Source organism: Trachurus trachurus, assembly GCF_905171665.1.
Source record: "Trachurus trachurus genome assembly, chromosome: 6".
Lineage (NCBI taxonomy): Eukaryota > Metazoa > Chordata > Actinopteri > Carangiformes > Carangidae > Trachurus > Trachurus trachurus.
The window spans coordinates 21,820,549-21,848,535 of record NC_139897.1 but is presented as its reverse complement, the minus strand read 5'-3'; the positions used below and the strand labels follow the sequence as shown (position 1 = coordinate 21,848,535).

General features: G+C 40.6%; 2 pseudogenes across 2 annotated transcripts; both read right to left on the bottom strand.

The window, feature by feature from the left end:
- Positions 1-877: 877 nt before the first annotated feature.
- LOC310986827 (myosin heavy chain, fast skeletal muscle-like) lies at positions 878-25,803 on the bottom strand (annotated as a pseudogene). The gene is made up of 38 exons (XR_014596483.1): positions 25,778-25,803; positions 10,409-10,630; positions 10,190-10,333; positions 9,937-10,093; positions 9,821-9,848; positions 9,634-9,739; positions 9,447-9,539; positions 9,295-9,358; positions 8,918-9,214; positions 8,664-8,802; positions 8,437-8,555; positions 8,086-8,235; positions 7,816-7,986; positions 7,263-7,720; positions 7,076-7,163; positions 6,837-6,954; positions 6,614-6,737; positions 6,281-6,417; positions 5,939-6,194; positions 5,603-5,845; positions 5,343-5,519; positions 5,118-5,263; positions 4,922-5,012; positions 4,432-4,821; positions 4,211-4,337; positions 4,008-4,126; positions 3,728-3,924; positions 3,336-3,519; positions 3,048-3,213; positions 2,841-2,965; positions 2,445-2,753; positions 2,137-2,340; positions 1,924-2,049; positions 1,665-1,835; positions 1,455-1,559; positions 1,256-1,351; positions 1,006-1,137; positions 878-895 (listed from the first exon to the last, which is right to left on the bottom strand). The product of XR_014596483.1 is annotated as a myosin heavy chain, fast skeletal muscle-like (transcript).
- On the bottom strand, positions 15,673-25,637 carry LOC310986830 (myosin heavy chain, fast skeletal muscle-like; annotated as a pseudogene). Its single transcript, XR_014596484.1, has 37 exons — positions 25,416-25,637; positions 25,197-25,340; positions 24,944-25,100; positions 24,828-24,855; positions 24,641-24,746; positions 24,454-24,546; positions 24,302-24,365; positions 24,076-24,174; positions 23,878-23,981; positions 23,620-23,758; positions 23,393-23,511; positions 23,042-23,191; positions 22,772-22,942; positions 22,219-22,676; positions 22,032-22,119; positions 21,793-21,910; positions 21,570-21,693; positions 21,237-21,373; positions 20,895-21,150; positions 20,559-20,801; positions 20,297-20,473; positions 20,072-20,217; positions 19,876-19,966; positions 19,390-19,779; positions 19,169-19,295; positions 18,966-19,084; positions 18,686-18,882; positions 18,274-18,457; positions 17,970-18,135; positions 17,764-17,888; positions 17,363-17,671; positions 17,060-17,263; positions 16,835-16,960; positions 16,576-16,746; positions 16,178-16,477; positions 15,923-16,054; positions 15,673-15,699 (listed from the first exon to the last, which is right to left on the bottom strand). The product of XR_014596484.1 is annotated as a myosin heavy chain, fast skeletal muscle-like (transcript).
- Positions 25,804-27,987: the final 2,184 nt, after the last annotated feature.

The window sequence follows — 27,987 nt, the reverse complement described above, 5'->3', positions numbered from 1 at the left end:
TGGGCACCCCTGATCAAAATGTCTGTTAATGTGAACAGTTAAGCAAGTGGAAGATTATGTTAAACATGAAACACTACTTTGCAATATTTTAAGCAATGTCAGTGTATTATTTATGCTTTCTACAATTTTAGAGTGAAAAGGAGAAATAAAGCAGCATCCTGCAAAAAAAAGGGAAACCCAGGAGACTTGAGCTCTCACATAACTTTGACCAAGGTATCAGACAAGCTTTTTACTATATGTGCTGTGATGGTTTCCAAAGGGGATGCTCCTACTATTCTATGCAGGGTGGCTAGACCAATTGCTGCAGGCCCTTTTCCTTTTCTGTCATTTTGAAAATGTAAAAGAAGGGGGTAAACGATTATATTGTTTAAAATGTAGGGGAATGTGTCATCTAACTTCATGCCTTTTGGAGATTTAATCTTCCTCTTGCTTAACTGTTAAAATGTTCCCCAGGGGTGCCCAAACTTTTGCATGCCACTGTATATTGGTTAGTTGTCAGAAATCAGGACCAAGAAAGGGAAACAAGTTTTGGTACCCCTAAAGGTAAAGTAAAGTACATTAAGACATAATATGTCTATGCAATTAAAATTGTTGAACAATTGAAACAGTTGAGTATGTCTATGTTTTAATTGCAGGCAGCTCATTCATTTTCATTCATCCATTCATTTTAGCTAGCTAGCCAGGTGGGGTCGGTAGGTTAACTTTGCATGTGTGTATATGTGTGGCTAACTTAACTTTGCAAACATGTGTGTGAGTGATGTTCTTGAGGGAGAAAAAACAGACAGTAATAGCAGTGCATTAGGTAGAAAACATTTATTGTAGTCGCATATTTCACAGCATATTATATGAAGTGAAACAGCGCAAGGATTAACGTGGTTTATTCAGCTTCTTTTCCCTGGAAAGAAAGAAAGAAAAAGTGATCATCTTCTTCAGGTACCTTTAACTGACAATATCGTTTGGTGGTTTGAATTGCTATTTGTTTTCAAGTCAAACTTGTATATTTACCTTGCCAGAGTCGCGGCTCTTGGCTCTGAGCTTGTTGACCTGGGACTCAGCAATGTCAGCACGCTCCTCAGCCTCCTCCAGCTCATGCTGGACCTTCCTGCACTTGGACAGATGAACATTGGCCTGCTCCTCCTGGAATACAATATTATGTAAAATGTTTAAATATTCAAAAAGGCCAGCAAATATACTGTACATTAAAATATGATATATTGCATAATTCTTATTTTTTTAACACATGTTTTGTCCTTACCGCTTCCTCAGCCTGCCTCTTGTATGCCTTCACCTTGAGCTGCAGCTTGTCGACCAGATCCTGCAGCCTGGCAACGTTTTTCTTGTCCTCCTCAGTCTGTAATATGAAAAAATCATTTACATGTTTAAATGTTTTAATGGGAAGTAAACTGATATTTGATGGATTTATACCATTATGTTAAATGTGATCAGAGCATTACCTGATAGGTGAGCTCCTTCACTCTCCTCTCATACTTGCGGACACCCTTAACAGCATCTGCTCCACGTCTCTGCTCACCCTCAACCTCTGTCTCCAGCTCACGCACCTTTTAGAAAAAAGGAAAATGTATGCAGTATTTCAAAATAATGTATTTTGTTTTTTGTTTTTTTACTGCTACTCAACTGGCAAAACATTAACATGACTGCTGTACCCTAGACTCGAGTTTCTGGAGCTGCTTCTTGCCACCCTTCATGGCCAGGTTCTCAGCCTCATCCAGACGGTGCTGCAGGTCCTTAACAGCAACCTCCAGGTTCTTCTTCATCCTCTCCAGGTGAGCGCTAGTATCCTGCTCCTTCTTCAGCTCCTCAGCCATCATGGCAGCCTAGAGAATATAAAATTGGGATTAGAAGTCTCATAAAAAACACACTTAAGATGGGTTAGTACTGTAACCAAATGAAAGTTAAACCTACATCGGTGATGGCCTTCTTTGCCTTCTCCTCTGCATTTCTTGCTTCCTGAACGGTGTCATCAACTTCACTCTGGATCTGAACCAGGTCAGTTTCAAGCTTCTTCTTGGTGTTCAGAAGGCTGGTGTTCTAAGAGATTTAAAGAGAAATGTATTTATAATTTATAATTATCAAACCTTATCTGTTTTGATAAATTGTTGAAGAAATGATCATCACCTGAGAGTGCAGAAGTCCAACACGCTCACTGGCGTCCACCAGCTCCTGTTCAGCGACCTTGCGGCCTCTCTCTGTCTGTTCCAGAGCAGCTCTAAGTTCCTCAATTTCAGCCACCATAAGACCATTTCTGCGGTCCACCATAGCAGCCTGTTCCCTGAGGTCTTCCTGGGCTCTGACAGCATCATCAAGGTGCAGTTGGGCATCCTAGTTCAAAAGTATATTCAAATATTCAGATTAAAACCACTGAGAGGTTTTGTGGGACCACTCACTATACTGTAGTTTGTGCAGCAGCACTATGACAACAATACCTTGAGCTGTGTCTGCACATTCCTCAGCTGCTTCTGGGACTCAGAAGCCTGGCGATTGGCATGGCTCAGCTGAATCTCCATCTCATTCAGATCTCCCTCCATCTTCTTCTTGATTCTCAGGGCATCGTTCCTGCTCCTGACCTCAGAATCCAGTGTACCCTGCATGGAGTCAATCACCCTCTGGCTGTTCCTCTTGATCTGCTCCATCTCCTCATCTTTTTCTGCCAGCTTCCTGTCCACCTCACCCTTAATCTGGTTGAGCTCCAGCTGGACACGCAGGATCTTAGACTCTTCGTGTTCCAGAGTTCCCTATTGACATCAAATAATAAAATGTTCACCCTTGCCTTGAGATCTTTCACAGTATGTTGATTTTTATCTCCTCAGATAAAAATTTACCTCAGCCTCCTCAAGAGCTGTCTGGATCTCAGACTTCTCTGACTCCACCTGCTTCTTGGCCTTCTCCAGCTCATGGATGCTCTTGCCAGTCTCACCAATCTGTTCAGTCAGATCTGAGATCTCCTCTGCAGAGAAAGAAGTGTGGTTAATAATCAGTAATCCTCAAAATTTAAACCTAATTTCCAATGCAATGAGGCAGGAACTTACGCTGCAGATTCTTGTTTTCACGCTTCATGGTCTCCAGCTGATCCAGAGCTTCCTCATATGAGTTCTTCATCTTGAACAGTTCAGTGCTGAGAGAACGAGCCTCCTTCTGAGCTCCTTCAAGCTCGGCCTGACCCTCCTCAAACTTTTGCTTCCACTCAGCCAACACCTGAGTGACACAATTAATATAGTTTCATTAGTTATGTACCAATATGAAAATGAACATGAAACAAATCATTTTTATTGTTTAGATTTTCATTTGACCTGGCCACACAAGATTATCATTAGTACCTTGTCAAAGTTCCTCTGCTTCTTGTCCAGGTTAGCAGCCAGTCCATTAGCCCTCTCAACATCAATCATGAGGTCCTCCACCTCACTCTGGAGCCTCTGTTTGGTTTTCTCCAGAGAGGCACACTTGGAATTCACAGCCTCGATCTGCTCCTCAGCCTCCTGAAGGCGCTGAGCCAGCTTTTTCCTTTTTTTAAAAAATGTTACATTTTCTTGTCAGTCCTTAAAAACCTTTAATCTAATAGAATCATTTACAGATATTTTTGCTTAAGACCAGTGACCATTACTGCAGTGTCAAGTGTTACTTATTATTTTTGAAAATGCTAAGAAATTACTTTGATAAAAATACTTATTGATACCAATATCTGTCATTTCATTGTCTGAGTGGTACTCACTTGGCCTCCTCAAGCTCCTCAGTGCGCTGGATAGCATCAGTTTCATACTTAGTTCTCCACTGAGCCACCTCACTGTTGGCCTTGGACATTCCACGCTGCAGCTCAGCCTTGGCCTCCTGCTCCTCCTCAAACTGTTCCCTCAGCAGGTCACAGTCATGGCGAGCTGATTGCAGTCCATGAGCAAGAGCATTCTTGGCCTAGTGGAAGAGATGTATGCTTGAATGCATCAAATGTCTAAATGCCATTAAGTAAAACCAGGGCATATGTTCGATGTCCTTACCTTAACCTCCTCTTCAGTCTGTCTCTTCAGCTCCTCAATCTGCTGAGTGAAGGCCTGTTTGCCTCTGGTCAGCTGGGAGACAAGAGCCTCCTTCTCCTCAATTTGACGGCCGAACTCACCTAGTGTGAAAATTATCATCAAACATTAGTATGGCTTCATTCTACACTGAAGATTACTGTAGGTAAACAGTGTGTTAAACAAACCATTTTCTGTCAGGAGACGTGCTTTCTGTGCATTCAGGTCATTGTTTTGGCGGACATTTTCATCATTCTTGGTCTTCAGTTCGCTAAGTTGGTCCTCAAGAGTACGGCACATCTTTTCAAGATTTCCCTTGAGTTGAGAAAGAATAGAAACAGTTTAATTCATGAATCTCTCAGTTATTATACTATCTAATTATCAAATTGCGATTTAATATATAATTTACCTTTGCTTTGGCCACAGACTCCATGTTGCTGGAGAGATCATCAATCTCCATCTTGTATTCACTCTTTTCCTTCTCAAGCTTCTGCTTGACACGCTGGAGGTTGTCGATCTGCTCTCCCAGCTCAGCAACACTGTCAGCCTGCTTCTTACGAAGAGCAGCAGCAGTAGCTTCATGCTGCAGAGTGGACTCCTCCAGGTCACGACGCAGCTTCTGGAACTCAGCCTCACGCTTCTTGTTCATCTCAATCTGAGCAGCAGTGGCACCACCGGCCTCCTCCAACCTCTCACTGATCTCCTCAAGTTCCCTGGAGAGGTCAGCCCTCTGCTTCTCAACCTTGGCACGAGCAGCGCGCTCAGCCTCAATCTCTTCCTCCAGTTCCTCAATACGAGCCTGTTTTATGTAAATATGTTGTCATTTAGTGAACAGTGAACATTAAAATAAAACATACCAAAGGTATGAACCATGCAATGCATTCTATCAGTGTCATTACCTGAAGCTCCTTGATCTTCTTCTGGAGCTGAGCACCCATTGACTGCTCATCCTCGATCTTGCTGAGGAGCTGGCTGATTTCAAAGTCCTTCCTGTGTAAATAAGAAAATGCAGTGTATGAGTATATGCAACCTACTGAGTGTGTCAACAAACATGGTAGTTATTTTTTAAATTGAGAAGAAAATTAAATCTCTTACTTTTTGATCTTCTCATCAGACTGCTGTTTGTCATTCTCAAGATCCATGATGGATTCCTGGGCCAGTTTCAGGTCACCCTCGAGCTTTCTCTTGGCTCTCTCAAGGTCCATACGCAGCTTCTTCTCTTGCTCCAGGGAACCCTCAAGCTGCAAGTTGATATCAATAAATAATTAATATGTTCATGAAAGGTCTTGTTTTGCCAAGTCATAGACTTTTAAAACTTACATCATCAACTTGCTGTTCAAGCTTGGTCTTGGCCTTGGTCAGAGTGTTGACTTTGTCTTCCTCAGCCTGCAGGTCATCAAGAGTCTGCTGATGAGCCTCCTGGAGGGCTTTCTTCTCCTTGGTCAGCTTAGCAATGCTCTCATCCTGAGAGGCCATCTCCTCTGTCAGGTTCTTCACCTATAGTTGCAAGAAAGATTTTGTTATTCAACAGTTAATTGTGCTGATTTTACTTTATCTATAAGATATTCATGTTGACAAACCTTGTTCTCAGTGGCATGTTTCTCCTTTTCCACCTTGGCCAAGGTAAGCTCCAGGTCATCAATATCCTTCTTCAGCTCAGAGCATTCATCCTCCAGCTTCCTCTTCTTAGCAGTAAGCTCAGCATTCATTTCCTCTTCATCTTCCAGTCTCTCAGTTGTCTCTTTGAGTTTGGCCTCCAACTGAATCTTGCTCTTGATGAGTCCCTCACATCTCTCCTCAGCATCTGACAGATTCTCTCCTTCCTAGATCATGTTGCATGAATGTATTCTGTTAGCACATCAAAATCTTGTTTCAGAAACATCAGAAATCACAGCTATCTTTTCACATGTACTTACAGATGCCACTTGGAGCTGCAGATCATTCTTCTCTTGCACAAGAGACACCATCTTCTCTTCCAGTTCCTTCTTCTTGGCCAGGGCAGCAGCCAGGTCAGTTTTCATCTTATCATAGTTTTCCTTCATATTAGCCAGCTCCTTCTCAGTTTCAGCACTCTTCAGCAGAGGCTTGATCTTGTAGTAAACCTTCATCCATGGCCAGTGCTTGACATTCATGAAGGAGCGGATGTTGTACTGGATGGTGAAAATGGCATCCCTGTAGAGAAGAGATTTGTGTTATAGGGAAATCATCATTATTTCTGTTTGTCATGTGTGTGTGATACGTAGTTTTTTCCAACATGCCTTCTTTCCATCATCTTCACAAACTCCCTTCTCATGAGGTATCCACGGCAGAGAGCCTGAGTCATGGTGACCAGAGCTGCCAGTTTTTCATCTCTCATCTCCTCAAGGGTACCCAGCAGACCGGCCTTGAAGAACACCTGAATAAACAGACGATTTACATTTTATGAATGTCCATATTAAGACTGCTCTGCATCTATGACACTTCTCTAAATTAATTTCAGTTAAGTAGGTAGTTCATGTAGATGTAATCTAATGAAAAATGTCAAATCTAATGTAAAAGACCTATCCTCATTGGTAAAAATACTGAATTAACAGATCTTGCATGGTGCCTACCTTGGTGTGTCCAAATCTGTACTCATCGTGATTAACATCAATTGATCCAAGCAGCTTCTCTGATGCCTTCTTGTTGTCAATGAACTGGCCCTCAGGGATGACACTGGCATTCAATACCTTGTATCTGTTATAAGAGATTTAATGGTCAGTGTGTGCATTTTCTTTACCTTGTCTTAAACAAAACTAAATTATTAAACTATATTAATTAACTATATATTGATACCTCTGCTTGAAGTCACCATAGAGGATTCTGCTGGGGAAACCTTTCCTGCAGATTCTGATACCCTCCAGCACACCGTTACACCTGAGCTGGTGGATGACCAGGAAGTTCTCCATCAGACCTGTGTAAAAGAGATTTGGCCATTAGTACGGTGAATACATTGTTATTGTTTGGGAGTCTTGCAACATCATCCCCAAACAAAACAAACACACCCAGACACAAATGAGATTGTGTTTTTGTACCTGGAGTCTTGGACTCATTGGGAATCAGACAACGCACAAAGTGAGGATGGGTGCTCCTCAAGTTAGTCATCAGCTTGCCCAAGTTCTCCTATAGATGGAAAATGGCAATTGTCATGAAGTCTAGCACTTACATTTATTTTTAAAGTTAAATGTGATGTTATTTTTCAGTGTATAATGCCAACCTTACCCTGAACTGTGAAGACACAGTCTGCATAGAGCCACCCTTCTTCTTGCCTCCCTTCTTGCCACCGCCGGTCTCTGTGTTTTGATTAACAGCACATGAATGCATATCTAGTCTTTAAAAAAATGATAAAGAATTATAATGCACTGAATGAATACCATACCTTCAACAACAGGTGGATACAGGGATGCCAACAGTTTAACAGGGGACTTCTGGTACAGCTGCACGACAGAGTCATTCAGTGGGTCCTTGTTCTTGTCCAGCCAGCCAGCAATATTGTAGTCCACAGTACCAGCATAATGCACCAGGGAGAAGTGGGCCTCAGCCTTGCCCTTGGCTGGCTTTGGCTTCTCAAAGGCTCTGTTCTTGCCAAGATGCTGGTCATACAGCTTATTCTTGAAGGATGTGTCAGTGGCCTTGGGGAACATGCACTCCTCTTCAAGGATGGAGAAGATGCCCATGGGCTTGAAGAAAGCAGAAAGAGATACACCATGAACTGATACTGTCGTTAAATATTCAGAATAATCTCTTTGAATTGAATCACAAAATTAAACTGTACCTTCTCAATAAGCTCAATGCAGGCAGCCAAGTCCATACCGAAGTCAATGAACTCCCAGATAATACCCTCCTTCTTGTATTCCTCTTGCTCCAGGACGAACATGTGATGGTTGAAGAACTGTTGCAGTTTCTCATTGGTGAAGTTGATGCACAGCTGTTCCATGCTGTTGTACTGTTAGAGGAGAAATAGTCAGCCTAATCCTTTACAGGCAAGAAGAATGATTCTGTAATTGAAAGAATTGTTGACTGAAATACAGTGAATGAAGCTTACATCAAAGATTTCAAAGCCGGCGATATCCAGCACACCAATGAAGAAATTCCTTTGCTGCTTGGTGTCCAGCATCTGGTTGATACGGATGACCATCCACAAGAACATCCTCTCATAGATAGACTTGGCCAGGGCAGGCACTGAGTTATTCACCTAAATAACAACATAAAAATGACTTTAGGGGTAATACTGCTCAAGTCAAAGCATTTCGCATTTCATGTATAAAACTCATCAAAAATATGGCTAAACTGCATTGCATTTCTTGATCTTTCATGGACTTGATGTTATACTGATTCTCTTGAATCAGTATAACAGTATGTTTGTTTTGATAGGAAAATTATACTTCATATTTACCTGAGGCACAGTCTGTCCCTTGGTGACAAACTCATTTCCGACCTTCACTCTGGGATAGCACAGAGCCTTCAGCATGTCAGCAGAGTTCAGACCCAACAGGTAAGCAATCTTGTCAGCCTCTGTAAACATGTCAGTGATTTACAGTTAACACTTACTGTACATCACATTGAATTCTAATAATAGAAACGAATGACAGACAAGAATCTCTGTTGTTGTTAAATACTCACCCTCTGTGCCATCGGGCTCAGCCTGCTCCTCACGCTGCTTCTGCTTGAACTTCATGTTACCATGGTGGAGCACAGCACCAGTCATTTTGTAGATGCTCATCTTCTCCTCACCACTGAAGCCCAGGATATCAATGGCATTCTGTGTTCACAAAAAGTGTCATCAGAATAATCACTTCACAAAACACATTCAGAAAGCCATTTTGATCATTAACATGCAAATTATTGTTAAGATTTTAACAATGAAGATCACTAACGTCAGTGGCTTCCAGCTCAACTTTGTCATCAATACTGGCCACAGTGATCTGACCCTGACTGCACATGGGGAAGTCGTAGGGGTTTGTTGTGATGAGTGACGCCTCTGCAGGTGAAAAAATAGGGTAAGTTTCAACAGAGTGTTTTTCAGTGAAATTTCTAAGTACATTTAACACTGTACAGCAGCTTAATCTGCTTACCAATCAGCCCAGGCAAGTGGTTGGTCATCATCTGGTAGAAGATGTGGTAGCCTCTCTCATCAGGGAGCTGGAATGACACTCTAGACTTCTCCAGCAGATCTGCAAATGTGGGTCTTAAATCACACACTGGACAATTCTCAACTCCAATCATTTGTATTCACTTTAGGATTGTTACTTACATGTCTCAATATCAGCACTAGCCAGTTTGCCAGTTGTGCCGAAATGGATTCTGATGAATTTACCCTGTTTGGAACAAAGCAGTTGTTAAAATCTCTCAGTACTGGCAAGGTGTAAGAGGAATCTTCTCTTGTAGACATCTCTCCATACTTACGAAACGAGAAGAGTTGTCATTCCTCACAGTTTTGGCATTACCATAGGCCTCCAGCAGAGGATTAGCTGCAATAATCTGATCCTCCAGTGAGCCCTATTATCCAAGTGACAAAATCATATCAAAATGTGTTTTTGCTTCTGGAGACACTATATACACTGAATATACATTCAGAGTCATTGTGACATACCTGGATTTTGCTCTCCTTCTTCTTTTCACCACCACCAACTGAGATTGTGGCAAAGTACTGGATGACACGCTTGGTGTTGACAGTCTTTCCAGCACCAGATTCTCCACTAGGTATAAACAAAGACTTGTAAGAGTTTGATCAAGCTATTTGATTATCTTGGAAAAACGTCAACAAAAATGAAACTTACGTGATCAAGACAGACTGGTTCTCCCTGTCTGTTAAGTCACAAAATAAAGAAATGAAGCACTTATTTCTACAACATAAACCTCATACATAACAAATGTTATATTGTTGAGGACGTACCAGTAAGCATGTTCTGGTAAGCATTGTCAGAGACAGAGAAGATGTGGGGTGGAGCCTCCATACGCTTCTTGCCTCTGTAGGCACTCACAACTTCAGCATCGTACACTGGGAGCATCTTGTAGGGGTTCACGGTGGCACAGAACAAACCAGAGTAGGTCTGAAAGAGATCATAGAGGTAATACAGTTAACTCCATGTTTCCTTCAAGTATAATCATTTTCAGTATTGTGTGTATCATCTGGAAGATTGTCTTACGTAGATCATCCATGCTGCATAACGCTCTTTGAGGTTATACAGGACAGAGGCTTCATTGAGATAGGTCATCATGGCCATATCCTCAATTTTGTCGTACTTGGGAGGGTTCATTTGAGAGACGTCATCCTCTTTAACTGTCTTCTCCTGCAACAGGAAATTGGTTACAATGAGAGCTGATTACATTTAACTCATATATGACTCTGAATTTATGATACAAACCTCCTGAGTGTCCAGGACTTTGACGGTGACTTTGCCACCATCTTTCTTGAGGATTGTTCCCTTCAGGTACAGCTCTTTGGCATCAACCACGTAGCAGGCAGCCTTGGCATCAAAGGGTTTGCTTTGAGCCTCAATTCTCTCCTTCTCTGGCTTACGAAGGTAAATGGCAGCTTTGCCATAAACGGCCATCTCTGCGTCCGTACTCATGATGGCAGGTTATTTCTGTGAGGCAGTAACCAATTAGGAATAAGTTTGAAAGTAATATGATTTATGTTAGTAAACCATTTCAAAGCAAAGCAGTTCATACAATTGAAAATCATGGACTGACTGCATTCAACTACTGAGCATACATTGTCTCTATTCCATTGAGCCTACATCATAATAAATGACTGAGTGAAAAGAGATAAGATTAACATCGTATCAACATTGCAGAAATAACAGTGTTGACTACATTGGAGGGACAAAAGCTTTGCAATTGAATGAAATGTTTCACACAGAATTCATACATATTCAAAGAAAATGTGCATTACCTGACCCCTCTCTCTGTTAAATAGTCTGTTATAGTCCACAATCCTGTTTAAAAAACATTACATATTTTCAATACTCGGAAAAATTAAATGCAAAGATTAGTTAAATATACTGCCAACTAGGTCTTAGATATATTGCTCACACATAAATACAATTAAAAAATATTTAACAATTATATCCACAACACGCTGATTTGCTGTGAATAGGAGAGGAGCAACCTACCTCCAGTTGGTGTCTCCAAGGGTCTACCACACACTGGTGCGTCCTCCTGGACTCCTTATATTGGATCTGACCTGCCTACACAGCAGAGTTAAATATGGCAAACATGCCATTCATGGTGTGGATGATGAAGATAACATACATATACATTGAAACATATGCTGCTTGGACACAGATGACATTTTCTTTTCTTTTCTCTGAAATTCATCTTTATAAGTTATTAAATTGTTCTCTTTTTTTGTCATTGAGTCACGTTTTTTTATGTCATGACTCTCTGTGAGAAATATATAAGGGTCCAGGTACAACAGAGATGGTTAATTTTTCCTTTTCTTTTTTTTCTTATTTATTTGTGAGATAGATTGACCCGCACATTCTTGGGTCATAAAGTTATGTCAACAGTGAATGCTTTTCAGGATTTTTTTTATTTTTTATTTTTTTTTGCACACAGATGGAAGAGTAGATATACTTCCTTAATCAAAAGAACTAACAAAGGCTCACATTCCACCGCAGTTTTACGAGTGTAACCACAGTCCAAAGCATCTTTATAGCCCTGAAGTCTATTTTCTCCCGTTTTACGAGTGTAAATTCCTGCACTTAAGAGTCTTACGACCTGATCTACTAAAATCAAATTAACGACCTTTTAAACTGCGTGCTCGTGATAAAATATTGTGTGTGTTTTGGTTTGCGGGTGATCTACTAAGAGTAATCGTGTCAATGACAACAAGGGCAAACGCAGTATTTAAATGCAGGTACTGCGCGTTGTAATCATTTTCGCAATGGAGAGTTTGGACTGAGAGCAAAGGCTAAATGAAATTTTAGATTTGACTGGATGGATTAATAGAAAGGGGCAAATAAACATTGTTGCGCTACACCAGAGAAAAATGTGGGGGATCGTCTGTGAGAAAGGAAACGCGGTTGATAAAACAGTAAGAGAACAGATGAAGTTGAGAAAGAACGACAAGAGGCGAAATACAGGAGAAAAACTGATTTAATATAAAACTCCGGCAAACGGGAGAACAGACGCGTCTGACCAGTGTAAAGCAGCAGGTGCCGCTCACTGTCTGCGAGGTGCGAGCAATGTGGCGCAGCGCCCAGGCGGGACACTCGAGACAAACTTGGATCTAAATCTAAATCTAAATCAAAGATAGGGTGACGGCAGTGGTAAAAGTCTGTTAATCCCGGTCCCAGAGCTGAGCAGACAGGTAGCCTGCTGGAGCGCACCGAAGGAGAGATGCGCAGCCTGTAGCCTATAACATCATTTAAAAGACGTTTGATAACATACATGAGAAATTGCTACAGTTCACTGGAATGATCCAGACGCGAGGAAATACAATGGTGAACGAAGTTTTGCTATGGCAGGTATTGCCTAACTAATTATTTTGACTGACTCCAAATCAGCCTTTAGTCAACAGCTCCAAAATGTCATGGGTGATAGACGATAGCCTATGTCTGAGGTTGGTTTTTTTGTGTTTCTGAGTGAGAAAAACTTATGTTCTGTACGTCTTGAATTGTGCTTCTTACTGCAATAACAGCAGCCATGTGCGTTATGCAAGGCTGATTACCAACTCCTATTCAAACGTACTAAATCCAGACACAGTCATGCCAACGCTCACTTCCAGACTTAGTAAATCACATGCCTGTGCTAAATCAAGCTGTCTGCCTTCTCTCCTCCCAGTATGCACACCTGGACAGAAAGGTCCGATTATAGGGCTAAGGTACTAAACGGACAACACCTGTTGATTCCTTTGAAAAACGCTATCCTGAGTGCGCGTCCTTTGTAAATCAGCTTGTTCATTTCTTTGTGGGTTATTTGAAGTTTGCGCACGTTTTTATACGTGCAAGCTTTTAGTAAATCAGACCTGTTAAGTTAGAAGGCAGCCAAGTTAAATAGTGGCTCATTGCTTCTCCCATTTGATCCTGTGTATGTGATTTTGAGCAAAGTTTCTCTTGCCTTCTTCATCACTCATATTTTCTTTGGTAAACTAATCCCATCAAGATATGATTGTTATACTTGAGAAAATATTTTTTGGAACACTATAGTGCCAAGGAGCTGTATAAAAACATTTAGCTAATTGCCAAATTTCCAGCAAAGTAACTCTAAAAATGGTAATAGTAAAACATCATTTGAAAATAAACACCAATAATTGAATATTGACCACTTGGTCTACACCCCATCCATTATTTTAAATATATGTTTAAAGAATAATCTAACATTGTGATATATTTAGACTTGACCGGAGGTTAATATAGGAATTCATGCTGGCATGAATCCAAGTTAACAACAGCTGGTGTTCCACCAGGTCAGGGTAGTGATGCTACAAATGTTTGCATAATGAGAGCCTTCACACTTTTTTCCTTCAGCACCTTAAATGGTTAAGTAAAGTAGGTGTTGGTGATCCATGTTCAGGAAATAAATAGGACTCTCGCTGTTTGGTGGGAACTTCAATACACCTAATATTTTCATGCTTTATAATCAGTGTTCATATGAGATATTGCAGCTAATTCTCCTTTTGAAGAATGATTTTGTACGTCAAATTTAGTTTGTTGAGTTTCCTATTGCTGTGATTCAATTGTTCACATTCTCAACTAATTATGGAGACAGTGATCTAATACCATTGAATATTTCAACAGCCCAAAGCCCAGTCCCTTCAGTTTCTTTGTTTTCTGATCATATCATAAGACTATGTGCAGCAAGATTATGACTCAGACCACTTAAAACTAATTTTTTTCATCTTTGATGTATTTGAACCAGTCCTGTGAAACACCACCTTCCACCTATCTTTTAAACGGCCCATGTATTGGGACAGCACAGATAATATTGTGGAAAATGGAATTATGGATTTGATTGTAATTACAGTAATATTAACCACAGACTTGGTCCTTAGACCTTTCCTAATGTTTCCACATCCTTTTATCATATCTGTACTGTAGTGTCGCTATACAATGACACTACAGATTTCCCTGCCCTACAATCCCAGCTAAATTTGAATCTCTTTACCATGCTGCAAGATATAAACTAACTGGTTTTACTTCATTTAATATTCGCAGGTTACAGCAGTGGAATATTTTAAGGCTGTCCTGGGCGAGTTGCCTTCTTATATCAGCTCCAAGTTCACTGCCATCGAGAACACGCATCAGTCTCAGAACCAGCAGTTGACTGCAACCAGCAGTTGACTGCAGTTTAAGCCATCCCTTCTTCGGACTGAGTCAGGAGGAAGATGAGCCTATCCTATTTCGGAGCAAGGTCCTGGAATGACCTGCAGTTCAGGTTGAGGATGGGGTCTCTCATCCTTTTGTTGAGTTTTTAGTCACCAGCTTCACGTGTGACTCTTAGCTGTGCAGGACCATTATCATTTTGACATTTCATTTTTTGTTTTGAAGTACTGATGTTTTACTGTACTGCTAGAATTATTTTGGCAATTGTAATTTTGTTGTTAACATTTGTTGTTTAATGTTTAATTGTTTGTCTTTATGTACACAATGCTGCTGTTCACCTTGGCCAGGATATCCTTGAAAAAGAGATTGTTGATCTCGAAAGATAACTTCCTGGATTAATAAAGACTAAATGAAAAAGATCCCTTCCAGTAATCAAGGTCCAGGTGTGCCAGGTAAAACAGTATCAAACAAGTTTATGACAAGCTATTGATGCTGATGCTGATGAAGACATGATAAATAAGGAGAAAAAATTAAAACATGAAAACAGTATTTTTTCTAGGCCACTTTTTATTCTTGTCTGATTGAAGAAATATATATTTCTCCAAAAGGTTGGCATGTGGTCTTTATTCATTAAGACATAAGACATCTCCCACTGTGTGTGTTAGGATCAGGGACAAAAGTAAATACTCAGTGCTTGACTTGGGGATGCAAGAGGTAACTGGGCTCTCTAACTGTATAGATTTTGTAATCTCCAAAAGTGGTCATTAAAACCAATTATTCATACATGTTCATGGCAAGGTTGTCACATGTACCATTAGTACAACTTTCTCTCTCTAATTTTACAGTGTTATTAATAATGAAATCCGTCCAGGCTGTCCTGCCAATTGTTTGTGCTCATGTATGTCTATTGGGAGATGTACTGGGGTTAAAGTAGCGAAACATCAATAAGCGGTGGTCCCCAGCTGATGACCCATTTATGCCCAGAGAGGTGTTGAGAGGAGCACACCTGCATGGGCACTGGTGGAGGTGCGCCAGGCAGAAATGCCCAACAGACAGACCATCAGCCTGTATCGTCCAAAGCGGGTGAATGTGTTCCATATTCCATATGATATTCCATATATTTTTTCATTAAAGTATTTTTGTTTATTATTTACTTAAAGACATACTGAGATACAAGCCAAATATTCCAGTGTCAACTGTGGAATATCTACCTGTGTCAACAGTGACCCACATCTCATAGTTACTCTTTCTCATAAAATAATGAGTTCAAATCAACACAGACAGCAATTTAACATGAAAATCAGTTTTATTTGGAATATTTCATTTCATATTATATGAATAGAAAACAGCCAATCAGCTAGAGTGCTTTACTCAGCTGCGTCTTTTCCCTGTAAAAAAAAAAAAAAAGAAGAAAAGGAGGATGAATGTTTGCAGTACATATTTGCATACATTAATATCACACTCTGAGTATATGTTGTGGTTTGTTTGCAATGTTATTTATGGAATTTGTTTTCAAAGAGGGTGTCATACATTTGTTATCATGATAGACTGGAGTATAGGCTTTGATAGATATCCTTCCTGTATGTATTTCCATTAAGCTTATGTCTTTACCTTGCCAGAGTCGCGGCTCTTGGCTCTGAGCTTGTTGACCTGGGACTCAGCAATGTCAGCACGCTCCTCAGCCTCCTCCAGCTCATGCTGGACCTTCCTGCACTTGGACAGATGAACATTGGCCTGCTCCTCCTGGAATATAATATATTGTAAAATGTTTACATTTTGAAAAAAGGATAGCATATATAGGCCTACTGTACATAAAAATATGACATATTGCAGAATTCTTATTTTTTTAACACGTTTTGTCCTTACCGCTTCCTCAGACTGCCTCTTGTAGGCCTTCACCTTGAGCTGCAGCTTGTCGACCAGATCCTGCAGCCTGGTAACGTTTTTCTTGTCCTCCTCAGTCTGTAATATGAAATATTCATATTTAAATGTTATAATGGGAAGTAAACTGATATTTGATGGATTTATATTGTATTATGTTAAATGTGATCAGAGCATTACCTGATAGGTGAGCTCCTTCACTCTCCTCTCATACTTGCGGACACCCTTAACAGCATCTGCTCCACGTCTCTGCTCAGCCTCAACCTCTGTCTCCAGCTCACGCACCTTCAGAAAACAGGAGGTTTGTATGCAATATTTAAAATATCTTTTGTTTATCTTTTTACTTCTACCAATCTGGCAAAACATTAACATGACTGTTGTACCCTAGACTCGAGTTTCTGGAGCTGCTTCTTGCCACCCTTCATGGCCAGGTTCTCAGCCTCATCCAGACGGTGCTGCAGGTCCTTAACAGCCACCTCCAGGTTCTTCTTCATCCTCTCCAGGTGAGCGCTAGTATCCTGCTCCTTCTTCAGCTCCTCAGCCATCATGGCAGCCTAGAGAATATAAAATTAGGATTAGAAGTCTCATAAAAAACACATTTTAACTGGAGTAGCACTATGACCAAATTAAATTTAAACCTACATCGGTGATGGCCTTCTTTGCCTTCTCCTCTGCATTCCTTGCTTCCTGAACGCAGTCATCAACTTCACTCTGGACCTGGACCAGGTCAGTTTCAAGCTTCTTCTTGGTGTTTATAAGGCTGGTGTTCTAAGAGGTTTAAAGAGAAATGTCACTTAGATGATAACATGCCTCAATTTTGCATCATTAAACCTTTTTTGTTTTTTAAATTGTTGAAATGATCATCACCTGAGAGTGCAGAAGTCCAACACGCTCACTGGCGTCCACCAGCTCCTGTTCAGCGACCTTGCGGCCTCTCTCTGTCTGTTCCAGAGCAGCTCTAAGTTCCTCAATTTCAGCCACCATAAGACCATTTCTGCGGTCCACCATGGCAGCCTGTTCCTTGAGGTCTTCCTGGGCTCTGACAGCATCATCAAGGTGCAGTTGGGCATCCTAGTTCAAAAGTATATTCAAATATTCAGATTAACACCACTGAGAGGTTTTGTGGGACCACTCACTACTGTTTGTGCAGCAGCACTATGACAACAATACCTTGAGCTGTGCCTGCACATTCCTCAGCTGCTTCTGGGACTCAGAAGCCTGGCGATTGGCATGGCTCAGCTGAATCTCCATCTCATTCAGATCTCCCTCCATCTTCTTCTTGATTCTCAGGGCATCGTTCCTGCTCCTGACCTCAGAATCCAGTGTACCCTGCATGGAGTCAATCACCCTCTGGCTGTTCCTCTTGATCTGCTCCATCTCCTCATCTTTTTCTCCCAGCTTCCTGTCCACCTCACCCTTAATCTGGTTGAGCTCCAGCTGGACACGCAGGATCTTAGACTCTTCGTGTTCCAGAGTTCCCTATTGACATCAAATAATAAAATGTTCACCCTTGCCTTGAGATCTTTCACAGTATGTTGATTTTTATCTCCTCAGATAATTTTTTTTTTTACCTCAGCCTCCTCAAGAGCTGTCTGGATCTCAGACTTCTCTGTCTCCACCTGCTTCTTGGCCTTCTCCAGCTCATGGATGCTCTTGCCAGTCTCACCCATCTGTTCAGTCAGATCTGAGATCTCCTCTGCAGAGATAGATGTGTGGTTAGTAATCAGTAAGCCTCACAATTTAATGTAGTTTCCAGTGCAATGAGGCAGGAACTTACGCTGCAGGTTCTTGTTTTCACGCTTCATGGTCTCCAGGTGATCCAGAGCTTCCTCATATGAGTTCTTCATCTTGAACAGTTCAGTGCTGAGAGAACGAGCCTCCTTCTGAGCTCCTTCAAGCTCGGCCTGACCCTCCTCATACTTTTGCTTCCACTCAGCCAGCACCTAAGTGACACAATTAATATGGTTTAATTGGTTATGTACCTATATGAAAACAAACACATATATATATATACGTATATAATGATATTTTTAGTGTTCACAATTTCATTTGACCTGGCCACACAAGATTAACATTAGTACCTTGTCAAAGTTCCTCTGCTTCTTGTCCAGGTTAGCAGCCAGTCCATTAGCCCTCTCAACATCAATCATGAGGTCCTCCACCTCACTCTGGAGCCTCTGTTTGGTTTTCTCCAGAGAGGCACACTTGGAATTCACAGCCTCGATCTGCTCCTCAGCATCCTGAAGGCGCTGAGCAAGCTTTTTCCTTTTAAAAAAAATGTTAAATTTTCTTGTCAGTCCTTAAAAACTTTTAATCTAATAGAATCATTTACAGATATTTTTGCTTAAATTGAACAGCCAGTATGTTGAGACCAGTGACCATTACTGCGGTGTCAAGTGTTACTTGTTATTTTTGAAAATGCAAAGAAATTACTTTGATAAAAATACTTACTGATACCAATATCTGTCAATTCATTGTCTGAGTGGTACTCACTTGGCCTCCTCAAGCTCCTCAGTGCGCTGGATAGCATCAGTTTCATACTTAGTTCTCCACTGAGCCACCTCACTGTTGGCCTTGGACATTCCACGCTGCAGCTCAGCCTTGGCCTCCTGCTCCTCCTCAAACTGTTCCCTCAGCAGGTCACAGTCATGGCGAGCTGATTGCAGTCCATGAGCAAGAGCATTCTTGGCCTAGTGGAAGACATGTATGCTTGAATGCACCAAATGTCTAAATGCCATTAAGTAAAACCAGGACACACGTTCAGTTTCCTTACCTTAACCTCCTCTTCAGTCTGTCTCTTCAGCTCCTCAATCTGCTGAGTGAAGGCCTGTTTGCCTCTGGTCAGCTGGGAGACAAGAGCCTCCTTCTCCTCAATTTGACGGCCGAACTCACCTATTGTGAAAATTATCATCAAACATTAGTATGGCTTCATTCTACACTGAAGATTACTGTAGGTAAACAGTGTGTTAAACAAACCATTTTCTGTCAGGAGACGTGCTTTCTGTGCATTCAGGTCATTGTTTTGGCGGACATTTTCATCATTCTTGGTCTTCAGTTCACTAAGTTGGTCCTCAAGAGTACGGCACATCTTTTCAAGATTTCCCTTGAGTTGAGAAAGAATAGAAACAGTTTAATTCATGAAACTCTTAGTTATTATACTATCTAATGATCAAATTGCGATTTAATATATCATTTACCTTTGCTTTGGCCACAGCCTCCATGTTGCTGGAGAGATCATCAATCTCCATCTTGTATTCACTCTTTTCCTTCTCAAGCTTCTGCTTGACACGCTGGAGGTTGTCGATCTGCTCTCCCAGCTCAGCAACACTGTCAGCCTGCTTCTTACGAAGAGCAGCAGCAGTAGCTTCATGCTGCAGAGTGGACTCCTCCAGGTCACGACGCAGCTTCTGGAACTCAGCCTCACGCTTCTTGTTCATCTCAATCTGAGCAGCAGTGGCACCACCGGCCTCCTCCAGCCTCTCACTGATCTCCTCAAGTTCCCTGGAGAGGTCAGCCCTCTGCTTCTCAACCTTGGCACGAGCAGCGCGCTCAGCCTCAATCTCTTCCTCCAGTTCCTCAATACGGGCCTGTTTAATGTAAATATGTTGTCTTTCAGTGAACAGTGAACATTAAAATAAAACGTATCAAAGGTATGAACCAATGCATTCTATCAGTGTCATTACCTGAAGCTCCTTGATCTTCTTCTGGAGCTGAGCACCCATTGACTGCTCATCCTCGATCTTGCTGAGGAGCTGGCTGATTTCAAAGTCCTTCCTGTGTAAATAAGAAAATGCAGTGTATGAGTATATGCAACCTACTGAGTGTGTCAACAAACATGGTAGTTATTTTTTAAATTGAGAAGAAAATTAAATCTCTTACTTTTTGATCTTCTCATCAGACTGCTGTTTGTCATTCTCAAGATCCATGATGGATTCCTGGGCCAGTTTCAGGTCACCCTCGAGCTTTCTCTTGGCTCTCTCAAGGTCCATACGCAACTTCTTCTCTTGCTCCAGGGAACCCTCAAGCTGCAAGTTGATATCAATAAATAATTAATATGTTCATGAAAGGTCTTGTTTTGCCAAGTCATAGACTTTTAAAACTTACATCATCAACTTGCTGTTCAAGCTTGGTCTTGGCCTTGGTCAGAGTGTTGACTTTGTCTTCCTCAGCCTGCAGGTCGTCAAGAGTCTGCTGATGAGCCTCCTGGAGGGCTTTCTTCTCCTTGGTCAGCTTAGCAATGCTCTCATCCTGAGAGGCCATCTCCTCTGTCAGGTTCTTCACCTATGGTTGCAAGAAAGATTTTGTTATTTAACAGTTTATTGTGCTGATTTTCCTTTATCTAATGGAGATATTCATGTTGACAAACCTTGTTCTCAGTGGCATGTTTCTCCTTTTCCACCTTGGCCAAGGTAAGCTCCAGGTCATCAATATCCTTCTTCAGCTCAGAGCATTCATCCTCCAGCTTCCTCTTCTTAGCAGTAAGCTCAGCATTCATTTCCTCTTCATCTTCCAGTCTCTCAGTTGTCTCTTTGAGTTTGGCCTCCAACTGAATCTTGCTCTTGATGAGTCCCTCACATCTTTCCTCAGCATCTGACAGATTCTCTCCTTCCTAGATCATGTTGCATGAATGTATTCTGTTAGCACATCAAAATCTTGTTTCAGAAACATCAGAAATCACAGCTATCTTTTCACATGTACTTACAGATGCCACTTGGAGCTGCAGATCATTCTTCTCTTGCACAAGAGACACCATCTTCTCTTCCAGTTCCTTCTTCTTGGCCAGGGCAGCAGCCAGGTCAGTTTTCATCTTATCATAGTTTTCCTTCATATTAGCCAGCTCCTTCTCAGTTTCAGCACTCTTCAGCAGAGGCTTGATCTTGTAGTAAACCTTCATCCATGGCCAGTGCTTGACATTCATGAAGGAGCGGATGTTGTACTGGATGGTGAAAATGGCATCCCTGTAGAGAAGAGATTTGTGTTATAGGGAAATCATCATTATTTCTGTTTGTCATGTGTGTGTGATACGTAGTTTTTTCCAACATGCCTTCTTTCCATCATCTTCACAAACTCCCTTCTCATGAGGTATCCACGGCAGAGAGCCTGAGTCATGGTGACCAGAGCTGCCAGTTTTTCATCTCTCATCTCCTCAAGGGTACCCAGCAGACCGGCCTTGAAGAACACCTGAATAAACAGACGATTTACATTTTATGAATGTCCATATTAAGACTGCTCTGCATCTATGACACTTCTCTAAATTAATTTCAGTTAAGTAGGTAGTTCATGTAGATGTAATCTAATGAAAAATGTCAAATCTAATGTAAAAGACCTATCCTCATTGGTAAAAATACTGAATTAACAGATCTTGCATGGTGCCTACCTTGGTGTGTCCAAATCTGTACTCATCGTGATTAACATCAATTGATCCAAGCAGCTTCTCTGATGCCTTCTTGTTGTCAATGAACTGGCCCTCAGGGATGACACTGGCATTCAATACCTTGTATCTGTTATAAGAGATTTAATGGTCAGTGTGTGCATTTTCTTTACCTTGTCTTAAACAAAACTAAATTATTAAACTATATTAATTAACTATATATTGATACCTCTGCTTGAAGTCACCATAGAGGATTCTGCTGGGGAAACCTTTCCTGCAGATTCTGATACCCTCCAGCACACCGTTACACCTGAGCTGGTGGATGACCAGGAAGTTCTCCATCAGACCTGTGTAAAAGAGATTTGGCCATTAGTACGGTGAATACATTGTTATTGTTTGGGAGTCTTGCAACATCATCCCCAAACAAAACAAACACACCCAGACACAAATGAGATTGTGTTTTTGTACCTGGAGTCTTGGACTCATTGGGAATCAGACAACGCACAAAGTGAGGATGGGTGCTCCTCAAGTTAGTCATCAGCTTGCCCAAGTTCTCCTATAGATGGAAAATGGCAATTGTCATGAAGTCTAGCACTTACATTTATTTTTAAAGTTAAATGTGATGTTATTTTTCAGTGTATAATGCCAACCTTACCCTGAACTGTGAAGACACAGTCTGCATAGAGCCACCCTTCTTCTTGCCTCCCTTCTTGCCACCGCCGGTCTCTGTGTTTTGATTAACAGCACATTAATGCATATCTAGTCTTTAAAAAAATGATAAAGAATTATAATGCACTGAATGAATACCATACCTTCAACAACAGGTGGATACAGGGATGCCAACAGTTTAACAGGGGACTTCTGGTACAGCTGCACGACAGAGTCATTCAGTGGGTCCTTGTTCTTGTCCAGCCAGCCAGCGATATTGTAGTCCACAGTACCAGCATAATGCACCAGGGAGAAGTGGGCCTCAGCCTTGCCCTTGGCTGGCTTTGGCTTCTCAAAGGCTCTGTTCTTGCCAAGATGCTGGTCATACAGCTTATTCTTGAAGGATGTGTCAGTGGCCTTGGGGAACATGCACTCCTCTTCAAGGATGGAGAAGATGCCCATGGGCTTGAAGAAAGCAGAAAGAGATACACCATGAACTGATACTGTCGTTAAATATTCAGAATAATCTCTTTGAATTGAATCACAAAATTAAACTGTACCTTCTCAATAAGCTCAATGCAGGCAGCCAAGTCCATACCGAAGTCAATGAACTCCCAGATAATACCCTCCTTCTTGTATTCCTCTTGCTCCAGGACGAACATGTGATGGTTGAAGAACTGTTGCAGTTTCTCATTGGTGAAGTTGATGCACAGCTGTTCCATGCTGTTGTACTGTTAGAGGAGAAATAGTCAGCCTAATCCTTTACAGGCAAGAAGAATGATTCTGTAATTGAAAGAATTGTTGACTGAAATACAGTGAATGAAGCTTACATCAAAGATTTCAAAGCCGGCGATATCCAGCACACCAATGAAGTAATTCCTTTGCTGCTTGGTGTCCAGCATCTGGTTGATACGGATGACCATCCACAAGAACATCCTCTCATAGATAGACTTGGCCAGGGCAGGCACTGAGTTATTCACCTAAATAACAACATAAAAATGACTTTAGGGGTAATACTGCTCAAGTCAAAGCATTTCGCATTTCATGTATAAAACTCATCAAAAATATGGCTAAACTGCATTGCATTTCTTGATCTTTCATGGACTTGATGTTATACTGATTCTCTTGAATCAGTATAACAGTATGTTTGTTTTGATAGGAAAATTATACTTCATATTTACCTGAGGCACAGTCTGTCCCTTGGTGACAAACTCATTTCCGACCTTCACTCTGGGATAGCACAGAGCCTTCAGCATGTCAGCAGAGTTCAGACCCAACAGGTAAGCAACCTTGTCAGCCTCTGTAAACATGTCAGTGATTTACAGTTAACATTTACTGTACATCACATTGACTTCTAATAATAGAAACGAATGACAGACAAGAATCTCTGTTGTTGTTAAATACTCACCCTCTGTGCCATCGGGCTCAGCCTGCTCCTCACGCTGCTTCTGCTTGAACTTCATGTTACCATGGTGGAGCACAGCACCGGTCATTTTGTAGATGCTCATCTTCTCCTCACCACTGAAGCCCAGAATATCAATGGCATTCTGTGCTCACAAAAAGTGTCATCAGAATATATAATCACTTCACAAAACACATTCAGAAAGCCATATTGATCATTAACATGAAAATTATTGTAAAGATTTTAACAATGAATATCACTAACATCAGTAGCTTCCAGCTCAACTTTGTCATCAATACTGGCCACAGTGATCTGACCCTGACTGCACATGGGGAAGTCGTAGGGGTTTGTTGAGATGAGTGACGCCTCTGCAGGTGAAAAAATGGGTTAAGTTTCAATAGAGTGTTTTTCAGTGAAATTTCTAAGTACATTTAACACTGTACAGCAGCTTAATCTGCTTACCAATCAGCCCAGGCAAGTGGTTGGTCATCATCTGGTAGAAGATGTGGTAGCCTCTCTCATCAGGGAGCTGGAATGACACTCTAGACTTCTCCAGCAGATCTGCAAATGTGGGTCTTAAATCACTGGACAATTCTCAACTCCAATCATTTGTATTTACTATGAGGTTTATTACCCCCCCCCCCCCCACACACACACACACACTTTTTTCACGTCTATTATTACTTACATGTCTCAATATCAGCACTAGCCAGTTTGCCAGTTGTGCCGAAATGGATTCTGATGAATTTACCCTGTTTGGAACAAAGCAGTTGTTAAAATCTCTCAGTATTGGCAATGTGTAAGAGGAATTTTCTCTTGCTGACATCTCTCCATACTTACGAAACGGGAAGAGTTGTCATTCCTCACAGTTTTGGCATTACCATAGGCCTCCAGCAGAGGATTGGCTGCAATAATCTGATCCTCCAGTGAGCCCTATTATCCAAGTGACAAAATCATATCAAAATGTGTTTTTTCTTGTGGAGATACTATATGTACTGAATACACATTCAGAGTCATTGTGACATACCTGGATTTTGCTCTCCTTCTTCTTTTCACCACCACCAACTGAGATTGTGGCAAAGTACTGGATGACACGCTTGGTGTTGACAGTCTTTCCAGCACCAGATTCTCCACTAGGTATAAACAAAGACTTGTAAGAGTTTGATCAAGCTATTTGATTATCTTGGAAAAACGTCAACAAAAATGAAACTTACGTGATCAAGACAGACTGGTTCTCCCTGTCTGTTAAGTCACAAAATAAAGAAATGAAGCACTTATTTCTACAACATAAACCTCATACATAACAAATGTTATATTGTTGAGGACGTACCAGTAAGCATGTTCTGGTAAGCATTGTCAGAGACAGAGAAGATGTGGGGTGGAGCCTCCATACGCTTCTTGCCTCTGTAGGCACTCACAACTGCAGGATCGTACACTGGGAGCATCTTGTAGGGGTTCACGGTGGCACAGAACAAACCAGAGTAGGTCTGAAAGAGATCATAGAGGTAATACAGTTAACTCCATGTTTCCTACAAGTATAATCATTTTCAGTATTGTGTGTATCATCTGGAAGATTGTCTTACGTAGATCATCCATGCTGCATAACGCTCTTTGAGGTTATACAGGACAGAGGCTTCATTGAGATAGGTCATCATGGCCATATCCTCAATTTTGTCGTACTTGGGAGGGTTCATTTGAGAGACGTCGTCCTCTTTAAATACCTTCTCCTGCAACAGGAAATTGGTTACAATGAGAACTGATCACATTTAACTCATATATGACTCTGAATTTATGCTACAAACCTCCTGAGTATCCAGGACTTTGACGGTGACTTTGCCACCATCTTTCTTGAGGATTGTTCCCTTCAGATACAGCTCTTTGGCATCAACCACATAGCAGGCAGCCTTGGCATCAAAGGGTTTGCTTTGAGCCTCAATTCTCTCCTTCTCTGGTTTACGGAGGTAAATGGCAGCTTTGCCATAAATGGCCATCTCGGCGTCTGTACTCATGGTGGCAGTTTATGTCTGTGAGGTAAAATGAAATGAGAGTAATTTTAGGACACCTTTTTGAGGTTACATCAGCTCATGAATCTGAACAGCCAAAAATAACTTAATTCAACCAAATGTTTCATATAAAATGCATTAAATTCAAACTATATTCATACCTGACCCTCTCTCTGTCAAAATGTTATGTTCCACAATCCTAAAAACATAGTACATATTTTCAGACACAGAGATACGTTTAAAGAGAAGATTTGTTCCAAAATATATCCAACACATTTATATTTTAAAGACATATTAAAATGAAAACATCGATATTCTCCAGAGCAGATAGAGGATGATCTTACCAGTAGCAGGGGCTGTCAAGGGTCTCCACACACTGCTCAGTGCTCTAAGTACCCTTTTATAAGGGCAGAATTGTGCATGCAGCAAAAGTTATAACGGGACACATATAAAATGTGGTGTGGTTTACAGAATATGGCATGGTCCTTAATCACCCCTCATAATTCTCCTCTTCTTATTTCTGTTGACAAGTGTAGCTACAAGTCATCTGAGAGGCTTTCAAGAGCCTTTTTTTTTCTTTTTAGTTTTTTGTCTCTTTTACGGATGAAAGAACATTTCCCTTAACATTAATTTATACTTAAAGTTATACAGCTGTCTATAATGGCTCCCCAGTGTCCAAAGATTCAGTCCCACTTTAGGTCTTGCCACAACCTTCAGGTCTATTTTCTGCCTTTGCAACAGAGTTAATCGTATGGCACTGAGGAATTTTGTGAACATTTTGATCTTTTTAGATATGTTTTTAGCGATTCAGATTGACAGTGGAATTATTTGATGCTGTTACGAATCCAAATGACTGCACCGGTTGTTGTTTTCTATGGACTAAGTTTTCTGCAGTCTGATGCACTCTGATCGTCTACTTAACTAAAACTCCTTATTTTTCAAAAGGGTTCTTTGGTTCCTAGTAGAGAAATTAGTTAATGAAATCATATTAGGTCTGATGAAGATATAGAGTCTTTGTAAAGTGAAAAAAATGTTTAAGTGAATTCAGGAGCATCACCCGAGTTACTTAAACATGCATTTTCTGTCAGTCTCCCTCAGATTCTCAATGATATTATTGTAAATACTCATGTGTGTGTGTTATGACACTCTTACCCTTTGTGTAGTTAAATTTTTCCAAACAGGAAATAGGAACAGGAAACAGGAAAAAAAAAAAAAAAAACAGAAGTTACATGCAAAGCAATAGTTGGAATTCAAAGGGTCTCAAATGAGACTGAGCTCATAATGACTAAAAATAAGTGTCATTATTCATTATATATTTTCTCAGCATTAACCTGTGTCACCAAGTGTTATTGTAGGAAATGAATGTTAATATAAGAATGTTTAATTAATTAAAGAGAGAATTTTTCACCATGAACATGAGTGAGTAGGTCCTCCACCACACTCCCAGGCTTAAATTGGAATCCTTGCTTTGAATGTGTTTTGCTGACATAGCAGAAGTTAAAAACACCTATGTCACCATGTGTCTTAAAAATGTTCATACAAGAATGTTTAATTAATTTAAATATGTAATACACATGTGGTCTGAATCATTAAAGTATTTCATTAGAGTTTTACACCACAAACATAAGTTCGTATAGGTCCTCTTCCACACTCCCAGGCTTAAATTGGAATCCTTGCATTGAATGTGTTTTGCTTACAAAGCAGAAGTTAAAACCATCTATGTCAACATGTGTTATTGTAGGAATGTTGATACAAGAATGTTTGATTAATCAAAACACATTGATCTCATTCACATACTTTGTAACTGAACTCTTATATCTAATGTGGTCAAATTCATTAAAGTATTTCATTAGAGTTTTACACCACAAACATAAGTTAATAGGTCCTCTACCACACACTGGCTTAAATTGGAATCCTTACATTTTGCTGACAAAGCAGAAGTTAAAAACAGAACACATACCAAATATGGTAAGGTCGACAGCTGATGGTTACATGAGTTTTACATTTGTTGCTGTACATCCATCCTGTGTTTCACCAGCAGAGGCAGATCCTGAATTTGTGATAATCCCTACCCAGAATAGGTCATTTTAATGTTATGCAGTTTTATAAACTGTCATGATTCCAGGTGATTATTTATTTATGTATTTTTGCAAATTCAATTAAAGTTTATTATTTAATTGATGTTTTATTATTTAATATGATATTTAATGAATGAATTAATTCAAATTATTAAATGTGATATATACCCAGACAACTGATGAATTATTTCTTATAATATTCTAGACATATTAGTCAACCAAGTAATTGAGATGTAATAGTTGAGCAAGAAATTAACTATGAAATATATTGCTCCTTATTAAGTGTAAGGGAT